Source organism: Antechinus flavipes, chromosome 6 (assembly GCF_016432865.1).
Source record: "Antechinus flavipes isolate AdamAnt ecotype Samford, QLD, Australia chromosome 6, AdamAnt_v2, whole genome shotgun sequence".
Classification (NCBI taxonomy): domain Eukaryota; kingdom Metazoa; phylum Chordata; class Mammalia; order Dasyuromorphia; family Dasyuridae; genus Antechinus; species Antechinus flavipes.
The window spans coordinates 229667405-229687128 of record NC_067403.1 but is presented as its reverse complement, the minus strand read 5'-3'; the positions used below and the strand labels follow the sequence as shown (position 1 = coordinate 229687128).

The 19724-nt window shown below is 36.4% G+C and overlaps 1 protein-coding gene across 3 annotated transcripts in view; it reads left to right on the top strand.

Annotated features, from left to right (window-relative positions):
• PAMR1 (peptidase domain containing associated with muscle regeneration 1) overlaps positions 1-19724 on the top strand; it is a 103525-nt gene that overhangs the window by 63083 nt on the left and 20718 nt on the right. The window lies entirely within an intron of this gene.

The following is a 19724-nucleotide window of genomic DNA, read 5'->3' as shown; positions in this document are numbered from 1 at the left end:
GTCAATTAATCCTATTTGCCTCAGTTCCCTCATCTGTAAAGAAAGTTGGAGAAGGAAATACTGAAACAAACAAACTCCAAAATAATATCAGAAGGAGTTGGACGTGATTGAAATGACTTAATAAGAGCACTGCTTTGAAGTCACAGAATTTGGATTCAAATCCCAAATCTAATGCTTTCTACCTGTGTGATTTTGGGGAAATCATTGAATTTTCCTATTTCTCAATTTTCTCATAAAGTCATAAAGTTTGTCTAAAGAATTTCTGAGATCCTTTCCACCTCTAATTATAAATACTTCAAAGATAATTGACTCTAAGCTTATTATTCTAAATTATAAACTTATTTTTATTCTAAATTAAATTTGTAGCTGGTGAAATCAAAGTAAGAGATTAACTGGCATAGACTAAATATGATTTACCATATTGTGTCGAGTATAGGGGAAAGGAAAAACAGATCCCTACACTGCTCTCAATATTATATATATTCTATATAATAAAAGAGTATTTGTCAGAAAAGCCAACAGTGGATAAGCCATGGGATGATTAGTTAAAATAAGGGCAGTTGACATAGGATTAAACCTCAGATAGAGCTCACCAACATCCTTCCATTTCAACCTCACAGTCCCCTCCATGCACCTGCTGCCTGCCTCATAGCCTGATTCCTCTATTGAATCAAGAGAGTTCTCTGGCTGACCCCGAGTTACTGAGAATGGCTGTTGTTTCATGGTTAACGCCTGCCTGCAAAAGTCAAAGAACTGAAACAAAAGGGTGAAATTCCACCCTACCAAATGCCCCCACTCCCAGGCTGCCTGCTGTTTTTAATTCTCCCTCCAGAAAACTGGAAAAGTCTTCTTCCTTTCTGGCAAAACATTGGGCTGCGGATCATGGAAGATTCGAGCTAGCTTTTTCTTTATAGAAAAACTAGATTTTCCCAACTATTTTTCCCTTTATCCTCTGAAAAGGATGCTGTTTAGTACAGTACAGAATTGCAAAGCTTATATCCTTGGCATTAGTATAGTGACACCTTATAAAAGTTAGCAAAAGAGACAGCTAGCTTAATGGGTGGAGACATGGTCTCAGAATCAGCTACCAGCTATATGACCTTGGACAATTTAACCTCCCAATGGCCCCAGGTAACTTCCTTGTACTCTACGTTGCAGAAGAGGTTTAGATCTGCATTAGTGAAGGAATACCTGACCAGGATCTACCTCCATCAATAAAATGACAGCTCTAGCACAAAATAAATTTCACATTTTAGGAGACACATTGATAATCTGGGGGTTATCTAAGGCAGGGATTCTTTTAAAGATTATTTTATATTCCAAATTCTCTCCTTTCCTCATTTCCCTTCCCCTGCCCAGGTGAGAAGGCAAGAAATAAGATGTCTGTTATATGAATGAAGTCATGGACAAGGGTTCTTAACCGTGTGTGTGTGTGTGTGTGTGTGTGTGTGTGTGTGTGTGTGTGTATGTGTGTGAGATGAGCCTCTTTATCAGTTCTGTAATGCCTGGGGACGCTTCAGAATAGAACATTTAAATGCATAAAATAAAATATGTATGATTACAAAGGAATCCAATTATAGTGAAATAATTGTCAAAAAATTAAAAACAAGTACTAGATGCCAGATTAAGAACCCCTGATCTAGAGGAATGTGAGTCCTTGAGATACTGCAATATAGGGACTGGACTGAAAGAATTGAAGATATTTGTCTTAGAGAAGAGAAGACTTAGGGGAGACAGCTTTACATATTTGAAAGGATATCACATGGAAAAGAGGTCATATTTAATTTTCTTGGCCCTAGAGGGAAGGAACAAATGGGCAAATGTTTCAGAGAGATAGATTTAGCCTTGATAGACAGGCAAACTTTCCTACTATTAGAATTGTCATACAAAAGCAGAATCCATTGTTTTGGGTAGTAATGAGCTTCTCATCACTGGTGGTTTTCAAGCAAAGATTGAATGACTACTGTATAGGACAATTGTTTGAGTCTTGAGAAAGACTTCAAGTTAAAAAACCTGGAGGTTCTGAATCAGTCGGTACCATGGATAGAGCCTATTATAGAACAGAATTACTTACAACTGGTTAATCTTGAGCCACCCTCAAAGACCATTTATTAGGGTCCTTAGCAAATCCACTTTAAGTCCCTCACTTGATCATGTTCCATACATCATTCTAGAGGACTTCTTAAGTTCCTTCTCCCTTTCATTCTTTAAACCTATGGGAAAAAATGTCAAAATATTGTGTTCCTCCGAGCCAGCAGTTGGTGATATGGATGCCTGCGAAAATTTCAGCGCTCTTAGTGGCTTTTAAGGAGGAAGTGAGGGTAGACAGGAATCCATGCTTAAAGAACCATCTTGTATTTTTCTGAGGTTTTGGGGCCGAAGCAAACATGTGACACAAATCTGTGTAATAAGAAAAGCAAAATGCTTATTTTCATTTTGTTCTGAGACTTTATACATAAAATGTTTTTTGAAGGCTCATGGGGACAGATTCTGAACTTTTATAAGTAAAATCTGCATTTATTCCCCTTCACACCTGGATTTAAAAGAGAAATAGGGAGATAACATTATTGCCAGAGACATTTAATGCTTCACTTACATATATTATCACTTTTAAAAGTGTCGTGATGCATAGAGTGCTGCAGGACTCTGAGTTCAAATCTTTCCTTAGACATTTACAAGAAGTTTGATCGTGAGGATGAGAATGCTTCCAAGTGTCAACTGAAGTTACATGTGAATACTAGAAGTGAAGATTTTCCCAGTTATCCAATATAGCAAAACTGAGATTCAAATTTTTGTCTTATTCCCCTAAATTCAGTTCTTTCCCTGTTATGCCATAGCCTGTGAGTTTGTTTTTGTTTTTTTGTTAGTTTTTATTTTTTGGCAAGGGAATTGGGGTTAAGTGATTTGCCCAGGGTCACACAGCTAGTAAGTATCAAGTCCTCCTGACTCCAACACCAGTTCTCTACCTACTGAGCCACCTTGTTGCTCCATCCTCTGAGGTTCTTGAGCACAAAATGCTTTCCCACCTTCTTTTCATATCTCCAGTGCTTAGTATAGTGTTTGGCTTGTAGTAAGTGTTTAATAAATGCAGTGTTAGTCAAGTGAAAATGTCACATGTAGAATAAGATCATAAACTTAGAGATGAAAGGACCTTTCATTTTACAGATGAGAAAACAGAAGTGGAAAAGTGGGGTTGAATAATTTGCCCAAAGTTACATAGATATAATAAACATCAGTGAAACATGAAATCCCAGAGCCAATGCTCATTCCCTTGTACCAATGTTTCAATAGATTCCTCATTGATCTTCCTGCTTCCTGTCTCTGTTCTCTAATCCATCCCACTGTGTAATCACCAAATTGTTATTACTAAAGCACAGAGTTGCCCCATGTCATTGCTCCTCTGGTCTTCCCCACACCCCTAAAATTGTCATCATCTTCCTATTGCCTCTAGGCTTAACTCCAAGCTGTTTGCTCTGGCATTTACTTTTGCTTTTATTTCCCTAGTATCAAACACAGAGCTTTGCACATAGTAGGTATTTTACAAAGGTTTGTTGAATTAAATGTTGGAGGGAAGGTAGGTGCTGTGTCTCATTTCTAGAGCCAAAATGGCTCTGGAGAAGCTGACCCCAAAATTGTGAACATACCATTTATTGATAATTTGAAAGAACAGGATTCAGATGCCCTGGTTATGGGTTAACTTGTTCAGCCAAACATGTGATACAAGACCAGTTTCATAGTTTGCTGCCCCCAAACACTTGAAAAGTTCCATTGCATAGGTGGTGGAAGAAAATGAAATTATTTCCTTTTTAATAACCAAAATATTATAAAAGCAAGCATATCATATCTTAATAAGCAATTTTCAAATCAATGTATAGAAATGAAAACCTTGAGAAGTCAGTTAACCTCTATCTACCTCTATTATTTCAATTATAAAATGAGACTAATAATAGCACCCACCACACAGAGTTGTGAAGATCTAATAAAATAATATCTATGAAGTATCTGGGACACAGTAGATACTTAATAAGTCTTTGTTTTGTTCCTGCCTTCAACAAACATTTATTAAGTGCCTATCGTATGCAAAGCAGAGAAGAGACAGCTGTCCTCAAAGCCAAAGACTCCTGCCTCTGATTCATACCATATGTATGTTTGTGAACAAGAAAATTAATTCCTGGAGTCTAGGAAACTCTCTAAGACTATGTTGCACAAGAAGATGTTGACCTGTATGAATTGTTTCACTTATATGGATCCCATGTTATTGGATTGACTGATCTCCAATGTCCTTCAGCTATAATTTATGATTCCATGTAAATAAACACACAGGAGATGCAATTGATGCCATCAAATTGTCTTTGGGTCTAAAGTATTCAGGCTAGGTTTCTTTTCTAGAAGATTCAGATTTCTCCTGGATCACCTCTAGAAAACTCAGAGAGGAAACATCAAAGGTAAAATCTCTAAACAATATCTCCATGATGGAGCTAAGAATAGTACTTATTTCATGGGTAGTTGTGAGAATCAAATGGGATGATGAATGTAAAGTGCTTTTCAAAACAGAAAGAGCTATATAATGTTAGCTATTGGTTCTGATTTATAGACATTATTTATTTAAGAGATAAAAAAATATTGTTTCCAAAGAATCCCTGTCCATAGTCTTTTCCCTGTTTGGTTTGTAAAATCTTTTAATGCTCAGGAAAAACTTCTTTGTCCAAAATAAGAAAGGTAGAATCCCCAGAGGTCTTAAAGTGGAGGTTAGATAACCATTCATCAAGTTTATTATAGAAAGGATTTCTTTTGAGATGGGTTGGCTTAGGTATTGACTGAGATCACTTTGAACTCTATAAAGGTTCATGATTCTGCAAAAATCTATTAAGAGTGAACCTCCATTTGACAGATAAAGAAACTGAAACCCAGAAAGACAAAGAAGACTCAGTGGCAAAATCTAGAATTAAAGTGAGGATCCCATATTCCCTATCTAATTGCCATGTCCTATCAGACACAATGCTTTCAGTCATGATTCACATATTTGTTCAGCCAACTAAACACATGTGATAAATTAAAATCTATCTTGTTCCATTAGCCACTTCCCTAAAATGGTGACCTGTTTCCAGACTTAGGCAGTGTCAGTTATGATCAGTAGGATTTTAAATGACAGCTACCATTCCCCTCCTTTTTTCACAATTATTTATTTCTCTTTTGATAAGTTGTTTTCACTATGTGTCAATGTAATGATTTTTGGAGAAAGGCCAATATTTTGGAAACTAGCATTCATTTTTGGTTACCTACAAAATGTGTCTTTTTAGAAAGATCCCTCCTGGTCTAAGAAGAGTTTTCTTTTTGTTTTTCTTTCTTGAAGAACATAGTCTTTGAAGTCCATGGGAGAGACAGTTGAGGGTAATCTAATAATCATTTCAGCCCTAGATGCTGGAAAGATTATGGGTACATACTTTTGGAATCCCAAAGTTGGGTACTGTCCCCAATTTCTTTTACTACCAGTAGTTTTCTCATAACAACAACAACAACAAAAAATATCACTGGTTTCTCAAGAGTATTTTAAATACCAGTTAGAGTGGGGTCATACTGGAGCACAGAGTTGGACCTTTTCATCTCTCTCTCCTGCCAGTCTCTTTCCACTCAAGCAAACTCCCCTTGCCCCCTTCCCCCAATCACCAGCTATCCTGGCCCACCATGTAAGGGAATAGGGGGCCCTTTCTCCTCTGAAGTTCAGTTTCCTGTTTCCTTTGTATGGGACAAGAAAACAAAAAAAAATGGAGTTCTCAAGTAAATGGTTGGAATCTTGTTTTGAAAGTTTGGGGTGAAAAGGATGCATTACTCTGCTCCAATTTCCATGTTTCCTTTGTTTGCCTGGCCCAGTTGATGACCGTGTTTTGCTCTGCATCCTAATGAAGACCAATTCAACAGGACTAAATCTGGGGGCACAATGCTTCCACTTCAGTCTCTGATGCTTTTTTTTTTTTTTTAACAAATCCAAGAGACTTCTACCAATTAAGGCAAAATGGCGGTTCTGGACTCATTTGGTTCCCAGACCATCTAAAGGTTTCCCAGTGGACTCGCCCAAAAGTGAGAAAGAAAAGAGTGTTCAGAACTCAGTGCAATTTATGCTTTTGCTTTTAAGTGAGAGCCAGTATTGTGCATCAGCAGAGACCATTAAGAACTTTGGGATTTTCTCTGAAGAATTAGTGTTGATGCAGTGACGCTGTATTAGGGTCCCTGGGAAAGGGGGGGGCAGTCTTTTCTAAAATCACAGTGAGATGAGTAATATGCCAGACTACCTGGGATTAATAAAAACTGTCCTGAATTCTCTCAGCTGAGTCATCTTTTTCTTAACAGCATCATTTATTGGTTTCATCACATCAGAGCTTCAAATGGACCATGGACAGATCCTTGTCCCCACTTCTGATACTTTGGCAACAAGAAAAATAGTAAATCTGTGGACAAGGGGTTAGAGCAACAATATGGGTTCTTACAAATTAGACGATGCACAATGACTTTCCCAGAGACTTAGGGGCTTAATGCAAGCCACCAGAGTTCAATTAGGAGACCTTCTAGGTCCCTTCAGTCAACTGACATCTCTGACCCCTGCTGGGCATTGAATAAGCTACCATTGAGTGTCCCTTGATTAATAGAATGCCCTGAATCCAGATAGAGAGGGGGACCCAGGAGGTATGGCTTAAAGAAAAAAAATAGACATGGATAATAATAGACAATAATTGTTGTCATAGAATTTGTGGATCAGAGAAAGAAAAATGCATCTATCATGAAGATTAGGCAAACTTTTGTGGTGTGGGAAAGCCTGAAAAGCGGAATTATTAAATGTGATAAATGAAAAGATCAGAGGAGAAATCGGATCTGGGAATACATACAGGGCCGTCACGATGCCAGACTGAATACTGTGTCCCTATGTTAATGAGTTGCTTTGCTTCTTTCAATGAGAACTGGAAGTCAGACATTTAATGTATGGAATGTTTGTTAGACTATTGTTGCTCATTAGCTGCGCAGGGCATCGGTGCTTTACAGATAATCTTTGGAGGAGAAGTCGGATGGTAGACAGATCAGGGACAGAATTGTTTCTGTGACCAAGATGAGAGGGACATGGGAAACATTGCACTGGAAAGTGGCTAAGAGCAGCACTTAACATAAGATCAAACTCTAGGTAGGCTTTTCTCAGAAAATAGACATAGATTTTGGAGTTGAAAGGAATCTTATATATAATTTAGTCAAATGTCCCTATTTTACAGGTGAGGGAATAGAAGTCAAAAATAGAAACATTTAGCTATGCTCACACAAGGAATAAAATATTCCCAGGATATCCAAAGGACATTTAGAACAATCCTATTCAGATTTAGATTAAAAATTAAGAAATGAACAGTTAGCTTAAGAAAATGGCAGTTGACAATTGGATTTGGATTTCTGGACCACAACTTAAAAGACAGAAGACAAGATTCTGCCCATCGATGGAGTGCTTTTATTTATTTTTTTTAATTTTTATTTAATAATTACTTTGTATTGACACTTGTTTCTGTTCCGATTTTTTTCCCTCCCTCCCTCCACCCCCTCCCCTAGATGGCAAGCAGTCCTTTATATGTTGAATATGTTGCAGTATATCCTAGGTACAATATATGTTTGCAGAACCGAACAGTTCTCTTGTTGCATAGGGAGAATTGGATTCAGAAGGTATAAATAACCCGGGAAGAAAAACAAAAATGCAGATAGTTCACATTCGTTTCCCAGTGTTCTTTCTTTGGGTGTAGCTGCTTTTGTCTGTCATTTATCAATTGAAACTCAGGTCTCTTTGTCAAAGAACTCCACTTCCATCAAAATATGTCCTCATACAATATCGTTGTCGAAGTGTATAATGATCTCCTGGTTCTGCTCATTTCACTTAGCATCAGTTCATGTAAGTCTCGCCAGTCCTCTCTGTATTCATCTTGCTGGTCATTTCTTACAGAACAATAATATGATGGAGTGCTTTTAGTTAAAGATGGCAAGATAAGTTAAAAAGAACATATAGTTCAGTAGAATGTCATCTTTGAGTGTTCCACAGAGGTTACTCACATGACCCCTGCCCTCATATAGCTTATGGTCTAGTAGTGGATAAAATATATGCACATAAAGATTATAAAACAAAGTTTAAAATGGAAGCACAGCATAGGAAGGACATTAAACAGGGATGTCACTAGTGCTGAGGAAGGACTCTTTCTAATAAGGTGGACCCTTTCTAATGGCATTTGAGCTAGGTCTTGAAGGATAGATAAGAATTATAGAATCCTAGAACTCTCGAGTTGGAAGGAAGTTCAGAAACCATTTAATCCAACCCATAAACAAAAGAATCTCCACTATATTGTGTCAATCAAGTAGTTGTCCAGTCTCTGCTCAAAGACCTCCAAAGAAGGGAACTCACCACCTATTCTACTTTGGACAGCTCTAATTATTAGTACAGCAGCTAGGTGCTGCCATAATTCATAGAGGCCCTATGGAGGAAGATTCAACTTTCTTAGTTCAAATCTGGCCTCAGACACTGACTAGCTGTGTGACCCTGGGAAATTCACTTTGCCCTGTTTGCCTCAGTTTCCTCATCTGTAAAATGAGATGGAGAAGGAAATGCCAGCTCAGTCCAAGAATTTTGCCAAGAAAACTCCAGATAGGGCCATGAAGAATTGGATACAACTGAAGTAATTGAACAACAATTATTAAGAAGTTTTTCCTGTTACCAACCTAAACAAACTTGCTTTTTTGTGACTTCTATCCATTGCTCCTGATTCTAATCTTTAAGGCTAAAGAGAATAAATGTTCTTCTCCTCCTAGTTAAAGATTCTCAAGTATTCACACATAACCCCCATTTTCTCCAGCTCTCAAATCTTTTTCTCTCTAGGCTCAACATGCCAGTTATTTCAACCAAATTGATAGAAAAGGAATTCAAGAAAGGAGGTTTGGCTCCAGCCCATTCTTTCCAGATTTATTTCACACTCCTCCCCTTCACAGAAGCTCCATTCCCTCTAGACTTGCTGTTTTCCTTAAATGATATTCTGCTTCCCACTTCCATTATTTTGCTCCAGTTCTTTCTCATCTCCACTTCTTAGAATTTCTTGTAGTCTTCAAGTTCAGCTGAGATACTACTATCTCTGTGACTCATCTTAATTCTTAGTGCTCTTTCCATTGTCCCAATTCAAAGTTATTTTGTATTAATGTTTCTGTTTATGTATTAGTCATCCCCATCTCCCTACCAATATAATAGAGACTTGTGGAGGTTAGAGACCATTTAATTTTTGGTTTTGCAGTTTTAACTCTCAGCACAGTTCCTTGCATATATTAGGTGCTTAATCAATGCTAGTTGAATTGTTAAATTGCACAAAGGCATTAGAGTAGCAAACCAGGGATAACTTGGTGATTTGTAATAAATTTGGATGATTGTAATAAATCCTGTTTGATCAAGCAAAGGATTCATGAAGGGAAATACTTGGAGAAAAAATTGAGTGAATTGTTGTCAGTTCATGCAGGCCTTTGAATGTCAGCTAATGTGTCTGTATGCAGTTGAATCCCCTATATTTTCCTAAGGGGAAAAAGCACTTGTAGTTCAAAAGTAATAAAGGGTTCAAACTAGTCCTTGGCCTTCTAAGGTCTTTTTTCTGCCTGCAGCTTATATAAGCTTCTTACACTTGCCTTTGGCAGATGAGATCAGTAAGACAGGACTTATTGGCAGCAGGCACATATGAGATTGTTGCCTGTGGTAGGAGGAGGCGGACAGCCCATCTCAACTCCTGATGGATGGCCTTGAGTACCTTTATTTCAGGGTGATCTCATTCCTCCCCATTGAGAAAGAAGGAAACAGAAAGTGGAAGAGTAAAGAGAATGAGAAAGGGAGCTAATATGCCTCCCGGTCACTCTCAATACCAGGCAGCCTTTTCTGATTTCTTACTGAATTGGTGGATAGAGATTTCCCTTCTTGTTTGTTTGTATCCAGAAAGTCCTTCAATATTATTTTTCTTTCTTGTTGGTGGCTCCACAAGACAGATCAAGTTCCTTCTCTTTTGGGGCTAAGGATATAAGCCTATTCTACAAGAAGCCTTTATGTGATTCATCCCCTCAAGTCTCTGGAACTTGGTTTACATCCTCACTCTAAATGGCAGGTCTGTCATATTCATTACCATGTGTGGTTCACATATACACATAGACAATTGACTGTCTAGTATGATTATGGCACAGAGCCCTAGTCTGGCAGCAGAAGACCTGGATTCAAATCTAGATCCTGCTACTACATTATAAATTGAGTAATTAAGAATATTCTGTAACTTCTCTGAGCCTCAGGATATTCAATACTCAGTCAATAAGCATTTATGAAATGCCTAATATGCTTTAGATGTTGTGTTGGATGAGAAGGATTCAAATACAATCAATGAAATAATCTCCCTTAGCAAGGAGTTTGCTTTCTAATGGGGAAAGACATCAAGGATATATATAAGTATATACAGATTAAATAGAAAGAGAATTAATACAAAGTCACTAAGTACATAGTATTAAATGTATTTACGTATTAGTTTATCTATTATGTATAAACCATTGGGCACTGAGGGTACAGAGACAGCTTTTTAAAAATTCTTCTTTTCCAAGGAATTTACATTATACTGGAATGAAGGAAAGGAAGAGAAAGAAGAAGGTTTCGATATATACATAAACAAATGTAGAGAATATACAAAGTAAATGAAAAACAATCTGTTTGGAAGGAACATAATTCATTACTGACTAGGGGTATCAGGAAAGTAAGAGACCCTTCCTGAATGGAGCCTGAATACCAAGGTATAGCATAGCAGTGATTCTCAGACTTTTGTTTTCAGTATCTTTATCCTATTAAAAATTATTGAGGATCTCTCCAAAGCATTTTTGTTTATCTGGATTATATTTATAGACATTTACCATATTGGAAATAAAAACTATTTTTGAATTTATAGACCCTCTAAAAGGGTTTCAGAGATCCTCAGGATTCTCTCTTTGAGAACCACTGCCATAGAGGTAGAGATGTGGAGGGAGAACATTTAGGTATGAGGGAGATAGCCTGTACAAAAGTGCAGAGGTAAGAGATGCTTTCTCTTTTCCTGGGTCAGTTTCTGTAAAAACTATAAGAATCAGGAGCCATGAGAGATTAGGGGAAGTCTAGACATGATTTGCTGGGGGAATATTTTGCTTAGTACTTGAGTTGCTATGGAGGTACCTGGGACCACTCAGCCACGCTACAGTCACTTAGGGATTGAGGGTAAATGGGGATATGCTGGGTTGATTTCAGATTTCAGACAGGAGACAAAATGGCAATGAATTTTCAGATTTTACTCAAGCTTCCCAGTAGCCTAAGCACAGACAGTCCCGATTGTCTAATTAAGTAGGCCATCCGAATACCGGAAAAGTGGTCTCCAAAAGACACAGTGTTCCAGGGGCCAAGGACAATAGTGATTAAGATCAAGCAGCTAATTGTAAGCAACAGCCTCCAAATTGCCGCCGGATGAATAAATAACAGTGTGTGTGACCCAACCATCATTTCCCATGGATACTGTCTCATTCACAGAAGTAGAGGGCTGCAAAATACCCAGGGGAGGGGGAGGGGGGTGAATTCCATTGGTTGGAAAGGCATGAAAAGACTTTGGTCTTCAGTGGGGATTATATTACTGGTCAGTCTCATTATCCTTTGTTAGTGAAGACCTTTGTGAGAAAAAAAAAATCATTTCATTTGTCCAAGAGGCATGAAATACAAATGGAAGCCATGCTAGAGAACTGTGGGTGAGGAGAGACAGAGTGAAGGCGGTCCCCCTTGTATTTGGGGTGATAATTGGTGGATCAGTAATGACTAAAGCGAAGGCAATAAGAATGTAATGTGTCCTGATTCGCTTTACCAATAAAATAGAAATAACATCATGGTCCAGTATCCATCCCCCATCACCAGTGTTGAAAAACAAGAAAACGGGGACAAACTAGCCTCTTGGCCCCAAGAATAGAGACTTCTAAACTGGATAATGAGCAAAATGAATTCTAGTGATGTCATATATGCACCTATAACCAATCCAATCCATCTAACAAATATTAATCACCTATTATGCGACATGTAATGCATAGGGAACTGAGAGTATAGAGACAAAGCAAAACAGTAAATTCTTTCAAGGAGCTGATAATCAACCACATCACCCAAGAATCCCATGGAAGGCTATTTGCCAAATGCCAAGCTCCTAGGAGGAAGAATTTGCCCTTAACCATGATTCTTTCCCAAGTTAATGGTTAGTAGTCCTCTATGTTTCATCAATAGGAAACAATATGGTGTCATGGAATGAACACTCCAACTAGAGTCAGAAGAGCTGGGGATTATTATCCGGATGACTTTGGGCAAGACAAATTTCTATCAGCCTCAATTTTCTCACTTGCCTAAAGAAACTCCATGGTATCCCTCAGTTTTAAATCTTTGATTTTACCTTTTGGGATACTCCAAGATTACAGAGGCATCCCTATATAGGTCACAAGATGTTAGAGTTGAAAAGTAACTTGGTGATCATCCATAGCTAGGAAAAATCCCTTTATGCAACACACTTACCTGACAATGGTCGTGCAGCTTTTGTTCAGAGACCTTCAGCAAAAGGAAGTCCGCTACCACTTGAGGCAGCCTGTTCTACTTTTGGATGGCTCTAATCGATGGCAAGATTTTCTTATGCCAGGTTTAAATGGATGGCTTATTCCTAGATAGGACTAAGTTTAAACCACCCAGGGAATATATACCAGTGTGAATTGAATCAACTTCCTGCTCCTATTCTTCTCCCTACCCCTGCCCCCAATTTCTCTTTGCAAACCCAGCTGACAAGAGGTAGAAGCATCATATTAAATTAGGTCAAGGGGGACTAACTCTGACTTGAAAAAGAGGTTTTCTTTTACAATACAAAAGAATAAGAGTAGTATAAGCAATTGTATCAGATGAGCTCTCTACCCCGGCATTGGTTTTCATTATTCAGTAATACAAGAATTGAAATTAGCATCAGTGAGTCAAAAAGTCCACCTGACTTGCCACTCTCTTTTATTATCATATATTGGAAAAAACATTAAGGATTTGTGGAGAATTTAGAGTTTTGGAAAATGAGGGACAGAGAGACAAAGCAGATAGAGACTTGAACAGAGAGAAAGAAAGACAAAGGTAGAGAGAGATGGAAAGGAAATAGTTCTTGACCTCTTTTCTTCTTTGTACTTTTTTTCTGAATAACAAGGCAGAATATAGAAAGTGAGTAAGGATGCTAATTTGATTTCTTTATAGTAACATTGCAATGTCATCAGTGATTTTTAGTTAATAGATGATATTTATCACAAATCATAAATAAAGAGCATCATTCTATTAGATTCATAGAGTCAAAATTGTAGGTACATCTATGTTATAGTTTTTTCATGAGCCTTTTGGATATTTTGCTAGTGTTGGGTTTTTTTTTATTATGTGGTCTAGAGTAATCACATCACAGTTCTGTGTATTGTCATCTCCATCTGTAAAATGGGTATAATATATATATAAATATGGGTATAAAATTAGTATAATGAAATGACCTATTTCATAGTGTTTATTCAATACACATATAAATACATGAATAGTCTTTAAATCTTATCACTGTGGATATTTTTTCAAATGGTGCCAATTGTAATCTGCCCTATGAAACTCTGGTCTGTATCTTATAGGACTTGCCCACACAATGTGCTAGAGGTCTTATTTTCTAGATCTTTTGACATTTCATGACTATCAAAACTTGTCCCTCTTCCTACATAATCAGTGCCATGTTTTTTAACCATATAGTTTTTTTTATGTCATTCTTTATAATGATTCTATTGTTCAGGTCTTTATAGGTAATGTTTTGTTGTACTTGACACAATCTCCATATGTTTCTTTATTACTCTTTGGATGATCTTAGACTTAAATTATTTTGAGATCCTAATCTCCATAATTTCCAGCTACCACCAAAAAAGTGGTTATTAAAAAGATATTTTGAGGAGAATTTGGAGAGTGGGGTTTTTAAATCAATGCCCAATTTTCCAAAAATCATCTGACATGTTCTCCTCTTTCTGTTGATCCATTCCAGTTCCAGTTCATTGCCCAGTTATAATATCTGCCCATAACAAAATGAATATAGCAATGAACCACCTCTATGGGGTATTATATTATATCATATTATGTTGCATTATAGTGCTTTAAGGTTTATGAAACACTTTACAAATATTATCTCATTTGATCCTTACAATTGGAAATATATTGTTCCCATTTTGCAGATGAGGAAACTGAGGCAAAGAGAAGTTAATTTACTTGTCCACGTTCATACATCTAGTAAGAGTAAGAAGCCAGATTTGAACTCAGTTCTTTTTGACTTTAGATGCAATGCTCTATCCACTGTATCAACTATCTGTCGAGGGTCAGTAGTTAGTAATATTCTCTCATTTAGCTTTTTGAAGGGTAACAGCGTAATCTGAGATTTTTTTTTCTCCCAAGCCTTTGACACATTTCAGATTCCTTGAGAATTGGCCCCTAATATTATATTACTTTCATCTTGAACACTATCTGCCATATTTAATTGAAATATCAGCAATGTAATAAATGAGAAATCCTGCCAGAATGTTTCTTTTCAAGGAGAAATAGAATGAAGTTGCATTCAAAATCTGGTGAGTTTCCATTCTCAGGCTTCTTTCCAAAAGCAATAAGGAAATGGAACATATTGCTTAAAAATTTAGGAATTTGCTGCTCACTTAGGCCAGAGATTACATATTTAAAATTTTACTTTGTCATTACATAAGAACATACCATAAAAATGATTTGAAATGGGGTAAAAAGCTCCCATGAGCTTCTGACAAAACGGTATCATAAAGTGTGTCTGACAGAGAGATAAAAAAAAAGTGTGTATTTTTTAAAAATTCAGGATAATTCAAGAGAAAGGAGACTTGTCTGAAACCCAACTGGAGGCCAAATCTTTGGTGAAATTCAGGCAAGCTCATGAGGTTAACAGAAAGAGAGCTTAGCCATGAGGTAGCCAAATGATGAGATGCCTTATATGTGTTTTGTTTTCCCAAAGGAAACAGATGAGAGGATAGAGAGTAACATCCTCAGTAGCTGTCCAAAATAGGCACACAAATTAAAAGCTTTCATCCTTTCAGATCAAGGGGAATGAATTGGCAGATTCTGTGGCCAGCATCCCACAAGTCTGGATCAATGTGTTCCAGGTGGATTTCGGGGCACAAGAAACACCCATTGTGTGGGGATTACTCTGAGGCTAGGCTTTAGAGAGGAATCCTTAGATCAACCCAGAGTGAACTAAGTTATAAGTTTTAACATTTATAGTTGGGTTCTTTGAAGATTGTGGAGTTTCTGGAGGGATTTGATGGGAAAATCATTAAATATTTTATAATTAAAAGAATACAATTCCATTCTCTGCCTTAGCTATTCTTAGTTACAAATGGCTTAGAGATCCCATGGATTTCTGGGGAAGTAAAAGGAACATGGTAGCATTTGGAAATGAAAGTGATAGAAAAAAGAGATCATATAATATTTTTTCATCAAAAAAATAAAAGAATAAAAGTAGAAATAAGTTCACAGAAAAGTAGATGACTGTATACATATTGATAAAGAAATGGTAGAGGAGGAAGTAAGAGGGTAGTAGTAGTAACCAGTAGGGAGCCATTTGCTAGTAGATTTAAAGGATCTTTGGTTGAGAAGATCTATATTTAATCCTATTTATTCCCATTCTTATATTTTTAATTCATTAATCTGGATTGTTGTTTGTTTATTATGAAAATCTTATTATCGGGATAGCAAGCTAGGTGTTATAATCCAGAATATCTGTATATTTAACTAAAATTTATCAGGTTTTTATTCACAAATTCAACATCAAATATACATTGAAAATTCAGCTGGAGAATGATGACTTTATTATATTTATAGACCTGAGAGTTTTTAGATGGGGCCTGGTAATGAGGTGTACTGTAAAAAGAATTGGACGTAAATAAATCAAATCAACAAGCATTTATTAAATAACCTGCTGTGTTTCCATTGGAAGATCTGAATTCAAATCTTAGTTTTTCATCAATTAACAACACTTAGCTTCACCTACCAATAAGTAATTTAGTCTAAATGATCTCTAAGGTATTTTTTTAACTTTATATCCTTTGCTAACTCAGAATTACAGGAGTTATAAAGAATCTCAGAAGACATGTAGTTCAAACCTTACTAGAATAAGCATCTCATTTACAACATATCCAGTCTCTACATGAGGACTCCTATCTATTGAGGAACCCACTACTTCATGAAAATTCATTGTACTGTCAGCCACTTTTAAGAATTTAAGAACTTCTGTCTTAAATTGAGTTCAGCTATGACTTTCCAATTTTCTTCTATTGTCTTTTTGTGCTTCCTTTGGAGTTAATAAGAAAAAGATCGAGTCATTTTTCATGTGCCACCCTTTAGGTACTTGAAGATAAGAGTGTCTCTTAAACCTTCATGTCTTCTCTTCTCCAACCTAAATTTAACTAGTTTAATGAGTTCTTGAGTGGCTTCATGTCCAGTAACTTGTTCATCATGTTTACTATTCTATGTTTTCGCTCCCCCCCAAAAAAAGTACATAGGATGGAACATAATACTCTAGATGTAATATGACAAAGGCAGAGAACAATAGGACTATCACTTCCTGCATTATGAATAACACACTTCCCATAATGTCACCTAAAATTGCTTTTGTTTTCTGGGTTACTTTGTTAATTTATTGGGATACAATTGACTAACATTTCCTTTCAAACAATATGTTGCCTCATATTTGTGGAATTGATTTAGGGTAATGCTGTCCTAGTGTAGCATTTTTTAAAAGTATACATTTAAAAAAACAAATAGATTTGGTCTGGAAGTCTAAGTGTCAATTCCTTGGTCATCTTTACTTTTACTCCAGTGTCTTAGCCATCCTTCCTTCCTTTTTGTTATCATCAAGTGTGATTAGCATGGCACCTAAGCCTTTATCCAAGTTACTGATAAAAAAAAGTTAAGTAGCACCAAGGACAGATCCCTGGGACATTTCAATATAGACCATTGCCAGAGTTAAGATCAATTCATTAATGACCAAATTTTGGGCACGTGATTTAGCTTAGTTTTGAAGAACCACTTATGTAACCACCTAGGAAACAGATAATAGTTTCTTAGAATTTTGTCTAAGTCAAAGTCAACTTTTCTAGCCTATAATTTACTACTCCTTCTATTTCCTATTTTTGAAAATAAGGACTTTGTTCTTTCTCTATTCTTATGGCACCTCTCCTTCACTGTCTTTAAGACATCACCAGTGATGGTTCAGCAGTCAGATCTGCTGATTCTTTCAGTTCCCTCAGATGCAATATAACACTGCCTAGTGACTTTATAAGGCCATTTATTCTATCCCCCCAATTCTTTGATTATTTTGAGTTCCAACTGTCTATGAAACTTTTTTTTTGTTTTATCCTCCCCAGACTTTAAGAAAACATAAGCAAAATCAAAGTTGAATGCCAATGGATCCTTGTGTCATTTGCTGTTTTCCATTTTATCATCTGCTTCCTCTTGACCAAATGGTTTAATTATATCCCATGACAAAATTACTTTTTTTGTTTTTCTCTCTATTGATTCTAAGAGTCTTTCAATTTTGCTTTTTAAAAATTCATTCAAAAATCATTTATTTAGCACTTCTTGTGTGTTTAGCATTTGGGATACAAATATAAAAAAGTAAACAGTCCTTTCATTAAAGAACTTTTCATTCTGCTGATATAGAACTACATATAAACAATGAAAAGACTCTTGAATAATAATAACAAAATAAGTGCAAAGCAAATACTAAGAGAAGGGCATTGGCAAATGATGAGATCGATACTGATGCTTTGCAGGAGGTGGAAGATGTGTTGAGCCTTTAAGGAATATAGGAGTCAACAAGGTAGCAGTGAGTATGGAGTACATTCCAGGCTAGGGGAATAGCTCATGCAAACATATGTAGACAAAAGAAGGATCATAACATATGGGAAGTGACAAGTAGAGAGTGTAGGAAGGACAATAATGGGCAATAAGCCTAGCAAGGTAGACTGGAGCCAAACTCTGAAAGACAAATAGAAATGTTTGAGTTTTATTCTTTGGGACTTCTTGAGCAGTGGAAGTATGTGGTCAAACACTTTCTTTTAGAATATCAAGACTGGCAGATTGGTTGTTAATGTCAGAAAAGATTGCAAGTGGTTAAGAAGGAGGTGAAGGTAAGAAAGCAATAAGAGTGATTTTTGTTTTCTTTTAAGAGTTTGTCTCTCAAAGGGAGAAGAGATCTGGATGATACTGCTTTTCTATACAGGCCATGAGTTTGTCTTTTTTTGAATCCCTAGTGCTTAGCACAGTACTAAGAACATATTTGGTGCTTAATAATATGCTTATTGGACATCTGTGAGTGACAAGTGTATCTTCTTAATATACACTGCTTTCTACCATCCCATTTTATTTCATGTGCTATTTTAGCATATGTTATACTTCTTCATAGTCATGTTCCTCTTAGGAGTTCCATTCCACCAAATCTCAGTATGGTTGTTTCTGCTTTTCATGGTAGGATCACTTTATTTAATATTCATACGTGGCATTTATATATAGACACATATATAATGTGTCTATATTTGTAAACATATATATAGACATATATGTCTCTCTTTCTCTCTCTCTCTCTCTCTCTCTCTCTCTCTCTCTCTCTCTCTATATATATATATATATATATATATATATATTATATATATATATATATATTGCTTTTTATTGCTGATTTCCTTCTTGGACTTTATCTCTTACAAGTTACTGAATCTTTCTCTAATGCAATTATTTTATTTTTGGATCCACTGCTTTCCATGATATCTAGTTTTGCAGATATATTTCTGCTATTTTATTTTTTTTTACAACAAAAAATCTTGCCTTGAATGGACCCACTTTCCTCACCATCAATTTGCATACGGTTCCCTTAGGTGTTTCTGCTGCCTAAGTTGTCTGGTCAGATAACTGTCTTGGCTTTGTCTATGCCAGGATATTTTCAATCAATAAACATTTATTAATAAGCTTTCTGCATGAAGCGTTTCTTAGTTCTCTTCTCCCTTCATTGCCTATAATCTCTTCCCCATTGTTATCTTGGATCTGATTTGCTTTTATACATATGTACATATATACATTATACATATGAATGAATATATACACATATAGTACATGTTTTCTCCCTAATATACAAGCTCCTTGAAGGCAGAAATTGTGTTGCTTTTTATTATTTTATTCCTAACATTTAGCATAGTGTCTGCTATTTAGTAGATGCTTCACAAATGTTTGGTTAATTGTCTACGATATATCAGACAAGAGGCGATGTGACTTACAGATAGAAAGTAAACCATGGAGTTAGAAAGACTGAGTTAAAACCCTACTTCTTCCTGGTTGTGTGTCCCTGGTTACCCTTTTAGTACCCCTGGCACATCTCAGAGACTATAGATTGCAGAGCAGTTGCCAACCTACATTGGCAGAGAGAGTTTCCTACTGAGAAATTCCCTGTGCCAATAAAACCACAGATCTACTTCTCTGTTTCTATATATCAGTGCTAGGCACTGGGGCACATAGACAAAAAAATAAATAAACAGTTTCAGGACTCTATATCTTAGTTTTCTGTCCTCAGTTGTCATAAATCAATTAATATGGTATTACCTTA